At 47.8% G+C, this 20,474-nt stretch overlaps 1 protein-coding gene across 3 annotated transcripts in view; it reads left to right on the forward strand.

Annotated features, from left to right (window-relative positions):
* MAP3K4 (mitogen-activated protein kinase kinase kinase 4) overlaps positions 1-20,474 on the forward strand; it is a 146,973-nt gene that overhangs the window by 19,710 nt on the left and 106,789 nt on the right. The window lies entirely within an intron of this gene.

The raw sequence follows: 20,474 nt of genomic DNA on the forward strand, positions 1-20,474 counted from the left end.
CACTCCTCATCTCTACCTGTACTACTACTACACCCCTCATCTATACCTGTACTACTACTACTACTACACCCTCATCTATACCTGTACTACTACACCCCTCATCTGTACCTGTACTACTACTACTACTACACCCCTCATCTTTACCTGTACTACTACTACACCCCTCATCTTTACCTGCACTACTACTACTACACTCCTCATCTTTACCTGCACTACTACTACTACACTCCTCATCTTTACCTGCACTACTACTACTACACTCCTCATCTGTATCTGTACTACTACTACTACACCCCTCATCTGTACCTGTACTACTACTACTGCACCCCTCATCTGTACCTGTACTACTACTACACTCCTCATCTCTACCTGTACTACTACTACACCCCTCATCTATACCTGTACTACTACTACTACTACACCCTCATCTATACCTGTACTACTACACCCCTCATCTTTACCTGTACTACTACTACACCCCTCATCTATACCTGTACTACTACTACACTCCTCATCTTTACCTGCACTACTACTACTGCACCCCTCATCTGTTCCTGTACTACTACTACACTCCTCATCTGTACCTGTACTACTACTACACCCCTCATCTATACCTGTACTACCACTACACTCCTAATCTGTACCTGTACTACTACTACACCCCTCATCTGTACCTGTACTACTACTACTGCACCCCTCATCTATACCTGTACTACTACTACACTCCTCATCTATACCTGTACTACTACTACACCCCTCATCTGTTCCTGTACTACTACTACACTCCTCATCTGTACCTGTACTACTACTACTGCACCCCTCATCTATACCTGTACTACTACTACACTCCTCATCTATACCTGTACTACTACTACACCCCTCATCTATACCTGTACTACTACTACACCCCTCATCTATACCTGTACTACTACTACACTCCTCATCTATACCTGTACTACTACTGCACCCCTCATCTGTTCCTGTACTACTACTACACTCCTCATCTGTACCTGTACTACTACTACTGCACCCCTCATCTGTACCTGTACTACTACTACACTCCTCATCTCTACCTGTACTACTACTACACCCCTCATCTATACCTGTACTACTACTACTACTACACCCTCATCTATACCTGTACTACTACACCCCTCATCTGTACCTGTACTACTACTACTACTACACCCCTCATCTTTACCTGTACTACTACTACACCCCTCATCTATACCTGTACTACTACTACTACACTCCTCATCTTTACCTGCACTACTACTACTGCACCCCTCATCTGTTCCTGTACTACTACTACACTCCTCATCTGTACCTGTACTACTACTACACCCCTCATCTTTACCTGTACTACTACTACACTCCTCATCTGTACCTGTACTACTACTGCACCCCTCACCTTTACCTGTACTGCTAATCCCCTCATCTGTACTACTACTAATACACTAGTACATAGGACACATATTTGGAAAAACTACTTATATGGGGCACACAATGGGCTTGTCTACTACATAGGGGCACGGGAGGAGCACTGTTACATTGGGAAGCAAAACAGTTGTCTCAAGTGTCTATAAAATAGTTTCTGATGCTGCAGGGAGAAAAATGTCCTGTTTGTTTAGCAAAAAGAGAAAAAATCGAGATTTAAATCGAGAATCGTCCAAAATTTTTTAAAAATCGAGATTTTATTTTTTGGCCATATCGCCCAGCCCTACCCCCCATTACTGAGCAAAGCTATCCCCCCCCCCCCCCCCCCCCCCCCCCCCCCCCCGCATGTAGGCATCCTCCCAATACGTAGCATAGCTGCCCCCCCCCCCCGCATGTAGACATCCCCTTATTATGTAGCATAGCTACCCCCCCCCCATTACTGAGCATAGCTACCCCCCCCCCCCCCCCCCCCCGCATGTAGGCATCCTCACAATACGTAGCATAGCTGCCCCCCCCCCCCCCATGTAGACATCCCCTTATTATGTAACATAGCTACCCCCCCCCCCCCCCCCCGCATGTAGGCATCCTCACAATACGTAGCATAGCTGCCCCCCCACCTCATGTAGGCATCACCCTGGGGGAGGGAATGGCCTCTTGTGGTCGGAGTCAGAATACTGCCTGCGGCCACAAGGGTGATTGGCAGGGCTTTGAGTCTATCTGAGAGTGCTGGATATAACCTTTCCTCTTATATATCTCATTATACCCATAATTCCTTGTTATAGGGACATAACAGACTGTTGAGGGAGAAGTGGTTCTGTATAGTATCTCTTTGCCTGCCAATTCAAATAATTATTCTTGCATATTATGTAAAGAAGTGTCTGAACATGTCAATTCACTCAGACGTACCATCTGGCCAAAAGAAAATTCAACAAATGTTATAGTAGTTTGGAGCGGCTGGATATGTCTGTTATATCTCTACCAAACTACAAAGAATTCCAGCCCATTCACATCCGGTTTTTCCTCTATATTGCCAGTATAATTGGGGATGCCAGCACGAAGGTGTGCAAGCCTATACCACCACAGCACCAGCTAGTCCACCAGTGGTTTATGTTCTGTTTTTTTACAGTGCCCTTATGACAGCAAAACACATGGGGGACCCTCTAAGGAACAGGAAACACAAAGAGGTTAAAAGGGCAGTTTCCTCAACCTGCCTCAGTGCTTTTCCTGTTCTTGATAGGGTCAAGGGAACACAGAGGTTACCTGTAATCCATGTGGTCATAGGTCACTGGAGAAGTGGGGGAACGGCCTGTGGGTTCCTATAGTCTGCTGTGCTGTCACATCCTGCTGGGTGCCTCAAGTGCAGGGGAGCATGAAGTGGGATGCAATAGCAATCTGCCGGATGTCTATACCATATTGCAATGTAAAATTTGCCTAGCTAAGTTAAATCCTCCATCTCAGGTGTCTGTCTTAGATGAATTATCTTTCATCATCTGCTAAAAAATTCAAGTGTCTATGGCTAGATTGGTTTCCGCTTATATGGCAGTGGCTCAGGTTCCCTGTGTTTAGCCTATGTCTGGTTCTCCTGCGTCTCCTGAACATACACACCCTGTGATGAGGCGTAAAGCTTATGTATTTTCAGATTTTGATTCCCATATTGATGGTATACTTGATGAGGAAGCTTCCTCGGAAAGTTACTGTAAGGAGGTCGGGAAGTTTTGCTTTTCTTCAGAAAATGTTGATCTCATTAAAGCAATAAGGTCTGCGATGGAGTTAGATGACACTGAACAACCCTTCTTAGCACAGGATGCCATGTTTGCTGGTCTAAAACCAAAAAGCAAAAGTCTTACCTAAACACCAAAATATAAAATCTATTTTTTTCTGAATGGAAGGAACCTGAGAAAAGATTACAGGTTCCTAAAGAACATAAATCCAGATTAGTATTTGATGGCACAGAGGCTCAGCTGTGGTCAAAGTTGATGTGCAAGTAACTGAAGTGGTCAGGAAGACTTCCTTACCATTTGAGGATGCATCCCAGTTTAAAGACTCCATGGATAGGAACATGGATGGGCTCCTGTCGAAATCGTGGGATGTTTCAACTGCTATACTAAATCCTAATATTGCAGCAACAAGTGTGGCCAGATCCCTGAACATAAGGTTTGAGCAACTAGAGGCTCGCATAAAGGGGCAGACTTCGAGAGAGGATATTCTATCTACTATGCCTAAGCTCCAGATGGCAACAGGAGTCAGAAAGGATGGCTGCAAAATCTGCTGCCCTGTCTAATGCTACGTAGAGAGCCTTATGGCGCAAACACTGGCAAGGTGATGTCGCTTCCAAGATTAAACTTTGTCAAACTCCTTTTCAGGGTAAACTTTTGTTTGGGCCTGTCCGAGAGGAAATCTTGAAAAAGCTGCAGATAAAAAATGTTTCTGTGAGACAAAGCAGCTAAAGGGTAAGAAGCCTTTTCATCCCTTTACAGAAAAGGTGATCCTATCAGGTGGTCCTATCCTAAGTGAGGTTGGGGAGAGGGTTCCAATTCAGTCCCACCTCTGATGGAAAGAACAAGAGACTGTGTCTCAAAGCCGAGGAAAGACTTTCTCTATTCATCCATCAGTGGTAGAAAAGTCACTCTGAATTCATCCTGAATATTTTAAGAGACTGGTACCTAACAGACTTCTCCCCCCCCCCTCGAAATTTACGAGTTAACCACTTCTATTCAAAAGTTTTGAGAAATCGCTTAGTGAGGGGAATAAAAGACCTACTTCACTTATATGCAGGGTTTCCTGTACCTCTGGCAGAAGTCAGAGTGGGACAATATTTCACCCTCTTCCTAGTCCCCAAACCAAATGGGTCTTTCCGAATGATCATAAATTTAAAAATGTCTGAACAAATTTGAGAGGTACAAGAGGTTCAGAATGGAAACAATAAACATAAGCATCTATGGCAACAATAGACCTAAAGGAGGCCTACTTCCGTGTACCAATACATCAATACCACCAGAAATGTCTCAGATTTGCTGTTCAAATGGGCCATCAAATCCATCACTTTCAATTCAAATGCATACCATTCGGGATTTCCTTAGCCCCTTGCTTAGTCACCAAGATTATGCTAGAAGTAGTTGCATCCCTGAGACAACAGGACATAATAATTGTTCCTTACTTGGATGAAGTCAAATCTCATCCCATCATGCTGAAAGGAATTCCTGGAAATGACTTCTGGACTCAGAAGTTTAAATGATCTTCCTACCTGAAAAGAAGATTCAGTGCCTAAGGTCAAAGGGGATGGACTTCAGGACGAAATCTGTGATTTCAATCAGGAACGCCATGTCCATTTTAGGGTTAATAACAGCATGTATACCCACAGTTACTTGGTGCCAAAATCACTTGGACACATCCCCACCACCACTAGAAAAAGAAAATGTCAATCTCTGCAAAAGTTAAGCCATCCCTCATCTGGTGGCAGATCAACAGATCATCGACTGATCGTTTTCTCGGGTTGATTCGTCCGATTATCGCTCCGTGGAATAGGCCCCTAACATGCCTAGAATCTTGGACTTTATTCAAGATGGTCTAGACCAGGCATGTCCAAAGTCCGTCCGGAGGGCCATTTGCGGCCCGCGTTCTGAACTTTTACGGCCCCCCAGGTATCCAGCTTGCTATTATCTGCCCGTGTTATAAAGCATATAGCATGTAGCATGTAAAATGGTCGGCCCTCGCACATGTTCACTTCATCAAATTTGGCACTCTTCGAAAAAAGTTTGGACATGCCTGGTCTAGACAAAGGTCCGCCTGTAAAATATGTACAGAACAATGTCCCACTGTGTTCAATGGGTTTTCTGCTCTGTTGTTCACAAGGAGGAATTTAGGAAACTGAGTGTTCCGCCCAAAGAATTCATTCAGCTAGGGAAATCACATAGAAGTCATTGGGCCTTTGAATTTTTGTTTTCTGCTTGAATTTCGCGCATATTCTGCCAGAGCTGAAGAAGAGGACATTTCAAGCAGAAAACTTTCCTCTTTAATTCTTTGCCTCATTTCTCAATGTAAACATGCCCTAAATAAAAACTTTTAACAGAATTTAGCTGGAGTGGTAAACTAAACCACACTTATTGTAAGCAGACGTCTCTGGCATTAAGTGGGGCTAAACAATGTCCTGAGATGTGGGGGACCCGGCTGAGATGTCCCGAGATGTGGGGGACCCGGCTGAGATGTCCCGAGATGTGGGGGACCCGGCTGAGATGTCCCGAGATGTGGGGGACCCGGCTGAGATGTCCCGAGATGTGGGGGACCCGGCTGAGATGTCCCGAGATGTGGGGGACCCGGCTGAGATGTCCCGAGATGTGGGGGACCCGGCTGAGATGTCCCGAGATGTGGGGGACCCGGCTGAGATGTCCCGAGATGTGGGGGACCCGGCTGAGATGTCCCGAGATGTGGGGGACCCGGCTGAGATGTCCCGAGATGTGGGGGACCCGGCTGAGATGTCCCGAGATGTGGGGGACCCGGCAGAGATGTCCCGAGATGTGGGGGACCCGGCTGATAAATCTGGGCCATAATGTGCTCAGCATCATCACTTCTACTAGTCTGTTTGGAAATGAATGGGTCTGCAGGTGCATGCTGTGGTGTGTGCAAGCATCTCCTCCTGAATCGCTGATGTATACCACAAATTGACTGTGGACCTATCCTCGTGTTACCACAGGGCTCCGGAGGTCTCTAGATGTACCACAGGGCTCCGGAGGTCTCTAGATGTACCACAGGGCTCCGGAGGTCTCTAGATGTATCACAGGGCTCCGGAGGTCTCTAGATGTATCACAGGGCTCCGGAGGTCTCTAGATGTACCACAGGGCTCCGGAGGTCTCTAGATGTATCACAGGGCTCCGGAGGTCTCTAGATGTATCACAGGGCTCCGGAGGTCTCTAGATGTATCACAGGGCTCCGGAGGTCTCTAGATGTATCACAGGGCTCCGGAGGTCTCTAGATGTATCACAGGGCTCCGGAGGTCTCTAGATGTATCACAGGGCTCCGGAGGTCTCCTCTCTCTCCCATGAAGACTTGCAGTTCCCGTTTGGATGCTGGTAATGTACAGGTGTGTGGCTTCACCATTGTAGAGAATAGTTCCCGGCTCCTGGAGCGCTGGGTGTTCCTCTCACTCTTCCATACCTCACTAGTGACCTCTATGTTATTATAGCTCATAGTACAGTACAGCGCGCTGCTCTTCTAGCCCTGCTGGGCCATTGCGGCTTGTTATACACTATATAATGAAGCACCTCTGATCTCTCATGTCTGAAATGTTTTACCTGACCTGCACTTGCTGTTGTAACTTGCAGAACTTTATAGCCTCGGCTTGTGTGCTAGGCCTGAGGGCGCACTACATATGTGCATGGCAAATTATACGGCACAGACCACCAGGGTGCGGCCGCATCTGGGCATTTATAATCTGCAATAGTTTCTGTATTATTGGCCCACTGTTATCTCCAATGTAGCTGTGATGGTGGCGGCCTACTAATCGCCAACCAGGGAGGAGGTCTCATTGCTGACATAGATATGGAGCTGTCTCTACTAATCGCCAACCAGGGAGGAGGTCTCATTGCTGACATAGATATGGAGCTGTCTCTACTAATCGCCAACCAGGGAGGAGGTCTCATTGCTGACATAGATATGGAGCTGTCTCTACTAATCGCCAACCAGGGAGGAGGTCTCATTGCTGACATAGATATGGAGCTGTCTCTACTAATCGCCAACCAGGGAGGAGGTCTCATTGCTGACATAGATATGGAGCTGTCTCTACTAATCGCCAACCAGGGAGGAGGTCTCATTGCTGACATAGATATGGAGCTGTCTCTACTAATCCACAACCAGGGAGGAGGTCTCATTGCTGACATAGATATGGAGCTGTCTCTACTAATCCACAACCAGGGAGGAGGTCTCATTGCTGACATAGATATGGAGCTGTCTCTACTAATCGCCAACCAGGGAGGAGGTCTCATTGCTGACATAGATATGGAGCTGTCTCTACTAATCGCCAACCAGGGAGGAGGTCTTATTGCTGACATAGATATGGAGCTGTCTCTACTAATCCACAACCAGGGAGGAGGTCTCATTGCTGACATAGATATGGAGTCTTTTTTGGCAGCATTTGGCTTACAAACCTTTCCATCCATTCAGTCCATGCTGAGCAGCTGTGTCCCATGCTGTGTAGGTGTATAAGGTGTCCCGTGCTGTGTAGGTGTATAAGGTGTCCCGTGCTGTGTAGGTGTATAAGGTGTCCCGTGCTGTGTAGGTGTATAAGGTGTCCCGTGCTGTGTAGGTGTATAAGGTGTGCTGTGTAGGTGTATAATGTGTCCCATGCTGTGTAGGTGTATAAGGTGTCCCGTGCTGTGTAGGTGTATAAGGTGTCCCGTGCTGTGTAGGTGTATAAGGTGTCCCGTGCTGTGTAGGTGTATAAGGTGTCCCGTGCTGTGTAGGTGTATAAGTTGTGCTGTGTTGGTGTATAAGGTGTGCTGTGTTGGTGTATAAGGTGTGCTGTGTAGGTGTATAAGGTGTCCCGTGCTGTGTAGGTGTATAAGGTGTCCCGTGCTGTGTAGGTGTATAAGGTGTCCCGTGCTGTGTAGGTGTATAAGGTGTCCCGTGCTGTGTAGGTGTATAAGGTGTGCTGTGTAGGTGTATAAGGTGTGCTGTGTAGGTGTATAAGGTGTCCCATGCTGTGTAGGTGTATAAGGTGTCCCATGCTGTGTAGGTGTATAAGGTGTCCCGTGCTGTGTAGGTGTATAAGGTGTGCCGTGCTGTGTAGGTGTATAAGGTGTGCTGTGTAGGTGTATAAGGTGTCCCGTGCTGTGTAGGTGTATAAGGTGTGCTGTGTAGGTGTATAAGGTGTGCTGTGTAGGTGTATAAGGTGTGCTGTGTAGGTGTATAAGGTGTGCTGTGTAGGTGTATAAGGTGTGCTGTGTAGGTGTATAAGGTGTGCTGTGTAGGTGTATAAGGTGTCCCGTGCTGTGTAGGTGTATAAGGTGTGCCGTGCTGTGTAGGTGTATAAGGTGTGCCGTGCTGTGTAGGTGTATAAGGTGTCCCGTGCTGTGTAGGTGTATAAGGTGTGCCGTGCTGTGTAGGTGTATAAGGTGTCCCGTGCTGTGTAGGTATATAAGGTGTCCCGTGCTGTGTAGGTGTATAAGGTGTCCCGTGCTGTGTAGGTGTATAAGGTGTCCCGTGCTGTGTAGGTGTATAAGGTGTGCCGTGCTGTGTAGGTGTATAAGGTGTGGTGTGTAGGTGTATAAGGTGTCTCGTGCTGTGTAGGTGTATAAGGTGTCCCATGCTGTGTAGGTGTATAAGGTGTCCCGTGCTGTGTAGGTGTATAAGGTGTCCCGTGCTGTGTAGGTGTATAAGGTGTCCCGTGCTGTGTAGGTGTATAAGGTGTCCCGTGCTGTGTAGGTGTATAAGGTGTCCGTGCTGTGTAGGTGTATAAGGTGTCCCGTGCTGTGTAGGTGTATAAGGTGTCCCGTTGCTGTGTAGGTGTATAAGGGTGTCCCGTGCTGTGTAGGTGTATAAGGTGTGCTGTGTAGGTGTATAAGGTGTCCCGTGCTGTGTAGGTGTATAAGGTGTCCCGTGCTGTGTAGGTGTATAAGGTGTGCTGTGTAGGTGTATAAGGTGTCCCGTGCTGTGTAGGTGTATAAGGTGTCCCATGCTGTGTAGGTGTATAAGGTGTGCCGTGCTGTGTAGGTGTATAAGGTGTCCCGTGCTGTGTAGGTGTATAAGGTGTCCCGTGCTGTGTAGGTGTATAAGGTGTCCCGTGCTGTGTAGGTGTATAAGGTGTGCTGTGTTGGTGTATAAGGTGTCCCGTGCTGTGTAGGTGTATAAGGTGTGGTGTGTAGGTGTATAAGGTGTCTCGTGCTGTGTAGGTGTATAAGGTGTCCCGTGCTGTGTAGGTGTATAAGGTGTTCCGTGCTGTGTAGGTGTATAAGGTGTCCCGTGCTGTGTAGGTGTATAAGGTGTGCTGTGTAGGTGTATAAGGTGTCCCGTGCTGTGTAGGTGTATAAGGTGTCCCGTGCTGTGTAGGTGTATAAGGTGTCCCGTGCTGTGTAGGTGTATAAGGTGTCCCGTGCTGTGTAGGTGTATAAGGTGTGCTGTGTAGGTGTATAAGGTGTCCCGTGCTGTGTAGGTGTATAAGGTGTGCTGTGTAGGTGTATAAGGTGTCCCGTGCTGTGTAGGTGTATAAGGTGTCCCGTGCTGTGTAGGTGTATAAGGTGTGCTGTGTAGGTGTATAAGGTGTCCCGTGCTGTGTAGGTGTATAAGGTGTGCTGTGTTGGTGTATAAGGTGTCCCATGCTGTGTAGGTGTATAAGGTGTCCCATGCTGTGTAGGTGTATAAGGTGTCCTGTGCTGTGTAGGTGTATAGGTGTATAATGTGTCCCATGCTGTGTAGGTATATAAGGTGTCCCATGCTGTGTAGGTGTATAAGGTGTCCCATGCTGTGTAGGTGTATAAGGTGTCCCGTGCTGTGTAGGTGTATAAGGTGTGCTGTGTAGGTGTATAAGGTGTCCCGTGCTGTGTAGGTGTATAAGGTGTCCCGTGCTGTGTAGGTGTATAAGGTGTCCCGTGCTGTGTAGGTGTATAAGGTGTGCTGTGTTGGTGTATAAGGTGTGCTGTGTTGGTGTATAAGGTGTGCTGTGTTGGTGTATAAGGTGTGCTGTGTAGGTGTATAAGGTGTCCCGTGCTGTGTAGGTGTATAAGGTGTGCTGTGTTGGTGTATAAGGTGTCCCGTGCTGTGTAGGTGTATAAGGTGTCCTGTGCTGTGTAGGTGTATAGGTGTATAATGTGTCCCATGCTGTGTAGGTATATAAGGTGTCCCATGCTGTGTAGGTGTATAAGGTGTCCCATGCTGTGTAGGTGTATAAGGTGTGCTGTGTAGGTGTATAAGGTGTCCCGTGCTGTGTAGGTGTATAAGGTGTCCCGTGCTGTGTAGGTGTATAAGGTGTCCCGTGCTGTGTAGGTGTATAAGGTGTGCTGTGTTGGTGTATAAGGTGTCCCGTGCTGTGTAGGTGTATAAGGTGTGCTGTGTAGGTGTATAAGGTGTCCCGTGCTGTGTAGGTGTATAAGGTGTCCCGTGCTGTGTAGGTGTATAAGGTGTCCCGTGCTGTGTAGGTGTATAAGGTGTGCTGTGTTGGTGTATAAGGTGTGCTGTGTTGGTGTATAAGGTGTGCTGTGTTGGTGTATAAGGTGTCCCGTGCTGTGTAGGTGTATAAGGTGTCCCGTGCTGTGTAGGTGTATAAGGTGTCCCGTGCTGTGTAGGTGTATAAGGTGTCCCGTGCTGTGTAGGTGTATAAGGTGTCCCGTGCTGTGTTGGTGTATAAGGTGTGCTGTGTTGGTGTATAAGGTGTGCTGTGTAGGTGTATAAGGTGTCCCGTGCTGTGTAGGTGTATAAGGTGTCCCGTGCTGTGTAGGTGTATAAGGTGTGCTGTGTAGGTGTATAAGGTGTGCTGTGTAGGTGTATAAGGTGTCCCGTGCTGTGTAGGTGTATAAGGTGTCCCGTGCTGTGTAGGTGTATAAGGTGTCCCGTGCTGTGTAGGTGTATAAGGTGTCCTGTGCTGTGTAGGTGTATAAGGTGTCCCGTGCTGTGTAGGTGTATAAGGTGTGCTGTGTAGGTGTATAAGGTGTGCTGTGTTGGTGTATAAGGTGTGCTGTGTTGGTGTATAAGGTGTCCCGTGCTGTGTAGGTGTATAAGGTGTCCCGTGCTGTGTAGGTGTATAAGGTGTGCTGTGTAGGTGTATAAGGTGTGCTGTGTAGGTGTATAAGGTGTGCTGTGTTGGTGTATAAGGTGTGCTGTGTTGGTGTATAAGGTGTGCTGTGTAGGTGTATAAGGTGTGCTGTGTAGGTGTATAAGGTGTCCCGTGCTGTGTAGGTGTATAAGGTGTCCCGTGCTGTGTAGGTGTATAAGGTGTCCCGTGCTGTGTAGGTGTATAAGGTGTCCTGTGCTGTGTAGGTGTATAAGGTGTCCCGTGCTGTGTAGGTGTATAAGGTGTCCCGTGCTGTGTAGGTGTATAAGGTGTCCCGTGCTGTGTAGGTGTATAGTGCCAGTAAATGACCCCCTTCTCTCTTACGCTTGCTCTCCATCTTTGCTCTGGATAGCGGTAGTAACGTGTGATCTGGGGACGGGTATTGACCTCTCAGTCTTTGTTCACTTCAGAGTCGGTTAGTTACAGGGGCGGACTGGCGTTAGGCACTTTATAATATATTGCTGCTGGTATATAGAAAATGATATGGTGTGTATACTTTCCTCAGCGCTCCTCCGGCATCCAACGCTGACTCCAGAGCTTCCATGTTTGAAACACCTATCTCAGGGGTGACAGCTCCTTCAGCCAATCACTGGCTGCAGCACTGTCCCGTCTCAGTGGTTGGCCGATTTGGCTGTCACTCCCGAGACAAGTTCTGCAGCGGGGGATACCGTAATAGGATGCGGTGGGAGCGTGGACAGGTAAGCATACGCTCTTTATTGTTTGCTGTATACCAGCAGTGATATATTATAAATTGCCTAACACCAGGCCACCCCTTTAAGTGGTTTTACACATAATGACAACCCATCTTCTATCTGAAGGATTGTAACTTCTGGGATGTCCACCATCGTAAGGTCTCAGTGTCCCTGTAGTAAGCGCAGTGCGGTCAGAAGACACGACGCAGGAATCCTTCATATCACTGTCAGACGCGCAGGGAGACGTTCACACAGGGAGATGTGCCAACAATAGCCATCTATTTTAGCGTAACACAAAAGATGTGATCAGCCAAGGACCGGAGATATTAAAGCAATGAGCCCTGCCTTCTATTTACTGCTATGAGAGGTTACGGCGCTGATCTTACACCGCTAGATTCTTCCTCATCCGGCGTCCCTCTGCCTATTACAGCCCTGGATATTAAACCATGCCAGGAATGTGTGAACGTATAATGAGCTCTTATTAACCCAATGAGATGTACGTGATGTGGGGTCTCTGGGATAGAAGGCATTGCAGAAAGTATCAGATACCAGTCATTGCAGTCCTCACTTACTGACTGTATGTACAATGCTTCTTCACATCTGACCTTTCCTGTTTGTTAGAAGACTCTGTCTCTTCACACGGACAAATGGCGACAAATCACATTCTGGGAGATAAAAGCTGAGTTGTGATTGGTTGCAGTCTAATAAATCGGGGCTGCGGACAGGACTCTGGAATCAGTAATAGGGGCTGTATTATGGCATGGCATTCCTTGCAGCACAAATCTCGGCCCCTATCTTAGGCATATTTGTATGGGGCCATAGAAATTAATAGGTCTGCAAATGCAGACAGAATTACTGCATGTGTGAAAGTGGCCTAATAGAGCTCGCCTGCAATGTCCATTTATTTAGCAGGATTGAGCACAACAAGCAGTAATTTTTTGGTTCTCTCAGATCCTGCAGAATAAACAGAGACCAGACAGACCCCATTGATGTCAGTGGGAGCTGTTGGGTGTCCTGCATCATTTAGTGTCTGTTCTTGAATAACTTGCCTGGCTTGGTTCTGTGGGTCCCTGAATAGTGTGATCCCAGCCTTAGACCACTATAAATCTAGTGGGAATGGTGTGATCCCAGCCTTAGACCAATGTGAAGCCACTCGAAATGGTATGATCTCAGCCTTAGACCAGTGTGAATCCAGTGGGAATGGTGTGATCCCAGCCTTAGACCAGTATGAATCCAGTGGGAATGGTGTGATCCCAGCCTTAGACCAGTATAAATCCAGTCTAAATGGTGTGATCCCAGCCTTAGCCCAGTATGAATCCAGTCGGAATGGTGTTATCCCAGCCTTAGACCACTATAAATCTAGTGGGAATGGTATGATCCCAGCCTTAGACCAGTATGAATCCAGTGGGAATGGTGTGATCCCAGCCTTAGACCAATGTGAAGCCACTCGAAATGGTATGATCCCAGCCTTAGACCAGTATGAATCCAGTGGGAATGGTGTGATCCCAGCCTTAGACCAGTATGAATCCAGTCGGAGTGGTGTGATCCCAGCCTGCGACCAGTATGAAGCCAGTCGGAGTGGTGTGATCCCAGCCTTAGACCAGTATGAATCCAGTGGGAATGGTGTGATCCCAACCTGCGACCAGTATGAATCCAGTCGGAGTGGTGTGATCCCAGCCTGCGACCAGTATGAATCCAGTCGGAGTGGTGTGATCCCAGCCTTGGACCAGTATGAATCCAGTATGAATGGTGTGATCCCAGCCTGCGACCAGTATGAATCCAGTGGGAATGGTGTGATCCCAGCCTTGGACCAGTATGAATCCAGTCGGAGTGGTGTGATCCCAGCCTGCGACCAGTATGAATCCAGTCGGAGTAGTGTGATCCCAGCCTTGGACCAGTATGAATCCAGTATGAATGGTGTGATCCCAGCCTTAGACCAGTATGAATCCAGTGGGAATGGTGTGATCCCAGCCTGCGACCAGTATGAAGCCAGTCGGAGTGGTGTGATCCCAGCCTGCGACCAGTATGAAGCCAGTCGGGGTGGTGTGATCCCAGCCTTGGACCAGTATGAATCCAGTATGAATGGTGTGATCCCAGCCTTGGACCAGTATGAATCCAGTATGAATGGTGTGATCCCAGCCTGCGACCAGTATGAAGCCAGTCGGAGTGGTGTGATCCCAGCCTTAGACCAGTATGAATCCAGTGGGAATGGTGTGATCCCAGCCTGCGACCAGTATGAATCCAGTCGGAGTGGTGTGATCCCAGCCTGCGACCAGTATGAAGCTAGTCGGAGTGGTGTGATCCCAGCCTTGGACCAGTATGAATCCAGTATGAATGGTGTGATCCCAGCCTTAGACCAGTATGAATCCAGTGGGAATGGTGTGATCCCAGCTTGCAACCAGTATGAAGCCAGTCGGAGTGGTGTCATCCCAGCCTGTGACCAGTATTAAGCCAGTCGGAGTGGTGTCATCCCAGCCTTAGACCAGTATGAATCCAGTGGGAATGGTGTGATCCCAGCCTTGGACCAGTATGGTCAGTTTGTGTGTATTTCTTGCTTGCTGTGAGTAACACGCGGGGTATTCCGGTGAGTTGCCGGGTCTGCATTGTTTTAGTAATTATTAGATATGGGATTCTATGTTGGACATGGTTGTCTGTCATTCTCTCAGCCTTCCCTGGTGTTACTGCACGCCGTCTTGTCGGAGCATGTTCGCACTCAAGAGTTTTACAGTCCGTGCACGTTCTTGTAGATCATTTGACCTTAATTTAGTCTGAAGGAAATTACCTTTACAAGTGTCAGTAGTGGCATGTGGTAAACCTGTTGGGACAGAGTCTGGTGAGCGGTGAGCGTGCATTTCTCTTCCTAATTATCTGCTGTGTCTGTTGGGGGAGGTTGTATATGGAAGGAGTGTGCAAACGTAGTGTCTCCTGGGTGTGTGTGCACGCGCAGATCTGGGGGAATGAATGCAGTGTCTCCCGGGGTGTGTGTGTGCGCGTATGTGGTGTCTCCCGGGTGTGTGCGCACACGCAGATGTGGGGGAATGAATGCAGTGTCTCCCGGGGTGTGTGTGTGTGTGTGCGCGCTCACGCGGTGTCTCCCTGGTGTGTGTGCACACGCAGATCTGGGGGAATGAATGCAGTGTCTCCCGGGGTGTGTGTGTGTGTGTGCGCGCGCTCACGCGGTGTCTCCCTGGTGTGTGTGCACACGCAGATCTGGGGGAATGAATGCAGTGTCTCCCGGGGTGTGTGTGTGTGTGTGTGCGCGCGCGGTGTCTCCCGGGTGTGTGTGTGCGCGCGCGGTGTCTCCCTGGTGTGTGTGTGTGTGTGTGTGTGTGTGTGTGTGTGTGTGTGTGTGTGTGTGTGCGCGCGCGGTATCTCCCTGGTGTGTGTGTTTGTGTGTGTGCGTGTGTGTGTGCGCGCGTGCGGTGTCTCCCTGGTGTGTGTGTGTGTGTGTGTGTGTGTGTGTGTGTGTGTGCGCGCGCGCGGTGTTTCCCTGGTGTGTGTGTGTGTGTGTGTGTGTGCGCGCGCGTGCGGTGTCTCCCTGGTGTGTGTGTGTGTGTGTGTGTACACACACGTAGAAGGCGACCAGGCACTTTCCTGAGACTTCATTCCCCCAGATCTGCTGCTCATGACATGGCTGTATCATCTGTATTGGTGCTTTAGCCCTCTAGTATTTGCTAAATAGAGAATAACGGACGTGTGGCGAGGATTTAGAGAACGTCCGGTTCACGAAAACCCATCCTGTTACTTCCATTTAGCTCTCCCGGGGGAGGTAATTTTGCGTAATAATGGGAGTCCCGACTCTCTGAGTCAACTGGCGTTCCATCTGATAGCGCAGCTCGCTATATTACTTGGTCTGGGATTACTTGGTCTTGGCTGTGATCCCTGGTGTCAGGAGGCCCCGTCTTATTACAGGAGCGGTCGGGAGGCCCCGTCTTATTACAGGAGCGGTCGGGAGGCCCCGTCTTATTACAGGAGCGGTCGGGAGGCCCCGTCTTATTACAGGAGCGGTCGGGAGGCCCCCTCTTATTACAGGAGCGGTCGGGAGGCCCCCTCTTATTACAGGAGCGGTCGGGAGGCCCCCTCTTATTACAGGAGCGGTCGGGAGGCCCCGTCTTATTACAGGAGCGGTCGGGAGGCCCCGTCTTATTACAGGAGCGGTCGGGAGGCCCCGTGTTATTACAGGAGCGGTCGGGAGGCCCCGTCTTATTACAGGAGCGGTCGGGAGGCCCCGTCTTATTACAGGAGCGGTCGGGAGGCCCCGTCTTATTACAGGAGCGGTCGGGAGGCCCCGTCTTATTACAGGAGCGGTCGGGAGGCCCCGTCTTATTACAGGAGCGGTCGGGAGGCCCCGTCTTATTACAGGAGCGGTCGGGAGGCCCCGTCTTATTACAGGAGCGGTCGGGAGGCCACGTCGTCTTACAGGAGCGGTCGGGAGGCCACGTCTTATTACAGGAGCGATCAGGGATCCCACATTATGTCACATATATTATTCCCTTATTACATAATGACCTCCATTCCCTAATCCCTCTGCAGTGCAGGCGGCCGGGTGACAGTCAAGACGTCGGAAAGTAAAGGACCGGGGCACGTTCTGATTATAACCTCCGAATCGTATGATCTGAAACAATGAGCAATTTATTAGGGGCCTGGAGCAGTGAGTAGGACGGCCGGGGGCGATAGGGCCAGAAAAGAGCGGGAATCGTACATGGTAAATAAGTGTGTACAAGTGGATGAGGCCTACATGGTAAATAAGTGTGTACAAGTGTGCCGCAATGGATGAGGCCTACGTGGTAAATAAGTGTGTACAAGTGTGCAGAAGTGGATGAGGCCTACATGGTAAATAAGTGTGTACAAGTGTGCAGTAATGGATGAGGCCTACATGGTAAATAAGTGTGTACAAGTGTGCAATAATGGATGAGGCCTACATGGTAAATAAGTGTGTACAAGTGTGCCGTAATGGATGAGGCCTACATGGTAAATAAGTGTGTACAAGTGTGCAGAAGTGGATGAGGCGTACATGGTAAATAAGTGTGTACAAGTGTGCAGAAGTGGATGAGGCCTACATGGTAAATAAGTGTGTACAAGTGTGCAGAAGTGGATGAGGCCTACATGGTAAATAAGTGTGTACAAGTATGCAGAAGTGGATGAGGCCTACATGGTAAATAAGTGTGTACAAGTGTGCCGTAATGGATGAGGCCTACATGGTAAATAAGTGTGTACAAGTGTGCAGAAGTGGATGTAAATAAGTGTGTACAAGTGTGCAGTAATGGATGAGGCCTACATGGTAAATAAGTGTGTACAAGTGTGCAGAAGTGGATGAGGCCTACATGGTAAATAAGTGTGTACAAGTGTGCCGTAATGGATGAGGCGTACATGGTAAATAAGTGTGTACAAGTGTGCAGTAATGGATGAGGCCTACATGGTAAATAAGTGTGTACAAGTGTGCAGAAGTGGATGAGGCGTACATGGTAAATAAGTGTGTACAAGTGTGCCGTAATGGATGAGGCGTACATGGTAAATAAGTGTGTACAAGTGTGCCGTAATGGATGAGGCGTACATGGTAAATAAGTGTGTACAAGTGTGCAATAATGGATGAGGCCTACATGGTAAATAAGTGTGTACAAGTGTGCAGTAATGGATGAGGTGTACATGGTAAATAAGTGTGTACAAGTGTGCCGTAATGGATGAGGTCTACATGGTAAATAAGTGTGTACAAGTGTGCAGAAGTGGATGAGGCCTACATGGTAAATAAGTGTGTACAAGTGTGCAGAAGTGGATGAGGCCTACATGGTAAATAAGTGTGTACAAGTGTGCCGTAATGGATGAGGTGTACATGGTAAATAAGTGTGTACAAGTGTGCCGTAATGGATGAGGCCTACATGGTAAATAAGTGTGTACAAGTGTGCAGAAGTGGATGAGGCCTACATGGTAAATAAGTGTGTACAAGTGTGCAGAAGTGGATGAGGCGTACATGGTAAATAAGTGTGTACAAGTGTGCAGAAGTGGATGAGGCCTACATGGTAAATAAGTGTGTACAAGTGTGCCGTAATGGATGAGGTGTACATGGTAAATAAGTGTGTACAAGTGTGCAGAAGTGGATGAGGCCTACATGGTAAATAAGTGTGTACAAGTGTGCAGAAGTGGATGAGGCCTACATGGTAAATAAGTGTGTACAAGTGTGCAGAAGTGGATGAGGCCTACATGGTAAATAAGTGTGTACAAGTGTGCCGTAATGGATGAGGCGTACATGGTAAATAAGTGTGTACAAGTGTGCCGTAATGGATGAGGTGTACATGGTAAATAAGTGTGTACAAGTGTGCAAAAGTGGATGAGGCCTACATGGTAAATAAGTGTGTACAAGTGTGCAGAAGTGGATGAGGCCTACATGGTAAATAAGTGTGTACAAGTGTGCCGTAATGGATGAGGTGTACATGGTAAATAAGTGTGTACAAGTGTGCCCTAATGGATGAGGTGTACATGGTAAATAAGTGTGTACAAGTGTGCAGTAATGGATGAGGTGTACATGGTAAATAAGTGTGTACAAGTGTGCAGTAATGGATGAGGTGTACATGGTAAATAAGTGTGTACAAGTGTGCCGTAATGGATGAGGTGTACATGGTAAATAAGTGTGTACAAGTGTGCCGTAATGGATGAGGCCTACATGGTAAATAAGTGTGTACAAGTGTGCCGTAATGGATGAGGCCTACATGGTAAATAAGTGTGTACAAGTGTGCCGTAATGGATGAGGCGTACATGGTAAATAAGTGTGTACAAGTGTGCAGTAATGGATGAGGCCTACATGGTAAATAAGTGTGTACAAGTGTGCAGTAATGGATGAGGCCTACATGGTAAATAAGTGTGTACAAGTGTGCCGTAATGGATGAGGCGTACATGGTAAATAAGTGTGTACAAGTGTGCAGAAGTGGATGAGGCCTACATGGTAAATAAGTGTGTACAAGTGTGCAATAATGGATGAGGCCTACATGGTAAATAAGTGTGTACAAGTGTGCAGTAATGGATGAGGCCTACATGGTAAATAAGTGTGTACAAGTGTGCAGTAATGGATGAGGCCTACATGGTAAATAAGTGTGCAGAAGTGGATGAGGCCTACATGTGGTGTGCCGGCCGACGCTGGGGTCACACAGCACTGAAGCGGCATCGCTCTTCTCTCCAGTTTGTGCAATGTCGCAGCTCAGAATAACGTCTATGTAATTTGTGCTCTTTAGTGTAGAGTATATAGTATATAGGTGCTGCTGTCCGGCTCCTCTGGCCTCATGTTCTGCATGTGGAGCGGCCCGGTCAGCTGCTGTGCGGCACCTGTTTCTTTGCAGAGCTGTTCTGCGTCATAGATGAACAGGCAGAGCCTTTATACAGGCTATTCCATGATATTCACACTCTGCAGATTTGTTGCTGATTTTCCCAACGACGTTTATTAGTGACGTCTGCCGCAGAGCAGCACCAGGTTCTCAATAATTCTGCAGCAAGAACCCGAGAGGTGTCCGAGATATAGGGCCGTTCCTGGATGAGGTGGTTTGTGGTGAACACCGCGCAGCAGGCGTCCTGCAGTATATACTGTATATAGTGATGTATAAGGATGGGGACCATAGTGTCCTGCAGTATATACTGTATATAGTGATGTATAAGGATGGGGACCATAGTGTCCTGCAGTATATACTGTATATAGTGATGTATAGGGATGGGGACCATAGTGTCCTGCAGTATATACTGTATATAGTGATGTATAGGGATGGGGACCATAGTGTCCTGCAGTATATACTGTATATAGTGATGTATAGGGATGGGGACCATAGTGTCCTGCAGTATATAGTGATGTATAAGGATGGGGACCATAGTGTCCTGCAGTATATACTGTATATAGTGATGTATAAGGATGGGGACTGTAGTGTCCTGCAGTATATACTGTATATAGTGATGTATAGGGATGGGGACCATAGTGTCCTGCAGTATATACTGTATATAGTGATGTATAAGGATGGGGACCATAGTGTCCTGCAGTATATACTGTATATAGTGATGTATAGGGATGGGGACCATAGTGTCCTGCAGTATATACTGTATATAGTGATGTATAGGGATGGGGACCATAGTGTCCTGCAGTATATACTGTATATAGTGATGTATAGGGATGGGGACCATAGTGTCCTGCAGTATATAGTGATGTATAAGGATGGGGACCATAGTGTCCTGCAGTATATACTGTATATAGTGATGTATAAGGATGGGGACTGTAGTGTCCTGCAGTATATACTGTATATAGTGATGTATAGGGATGGGGACCATAGTGTCCTGCAGTATATACTGTATATAGTGATGTATAGGGATGGGGACCATAGTGTCCTGCAGTATATACTGTATATAGTGATGTATAGGGATGGGGACCATAGTGTCCTGCAGTATATACTGTATATAGTGATGTATAGGGATGGGGACCATAGTGTCCTGCAGTATATACTGTATATAGTGATGTATAGGGATGGGGACCATAGTGTCCTGCAGTATATACTGTATATAGTGATGTATAGGGATGGGGACCATAGTGTCCTGCAGTATATACTGTATATAGTGATGTA

This window comes from Dendropsophus ebraccatus, chromosome 6, assembly GCF_027789765.1.
Source record: "Dendropsophus ebraccatus isolate aDenEbr1 chromosome 6, aDenEbr1.pat, whole genome shotgun sequence".
NCBI lineage: Eukaryota > Metazoa > Chordata > Amphibia > Anura > Hylidae > Dendropsophus > Dendropsophus ebraccatus.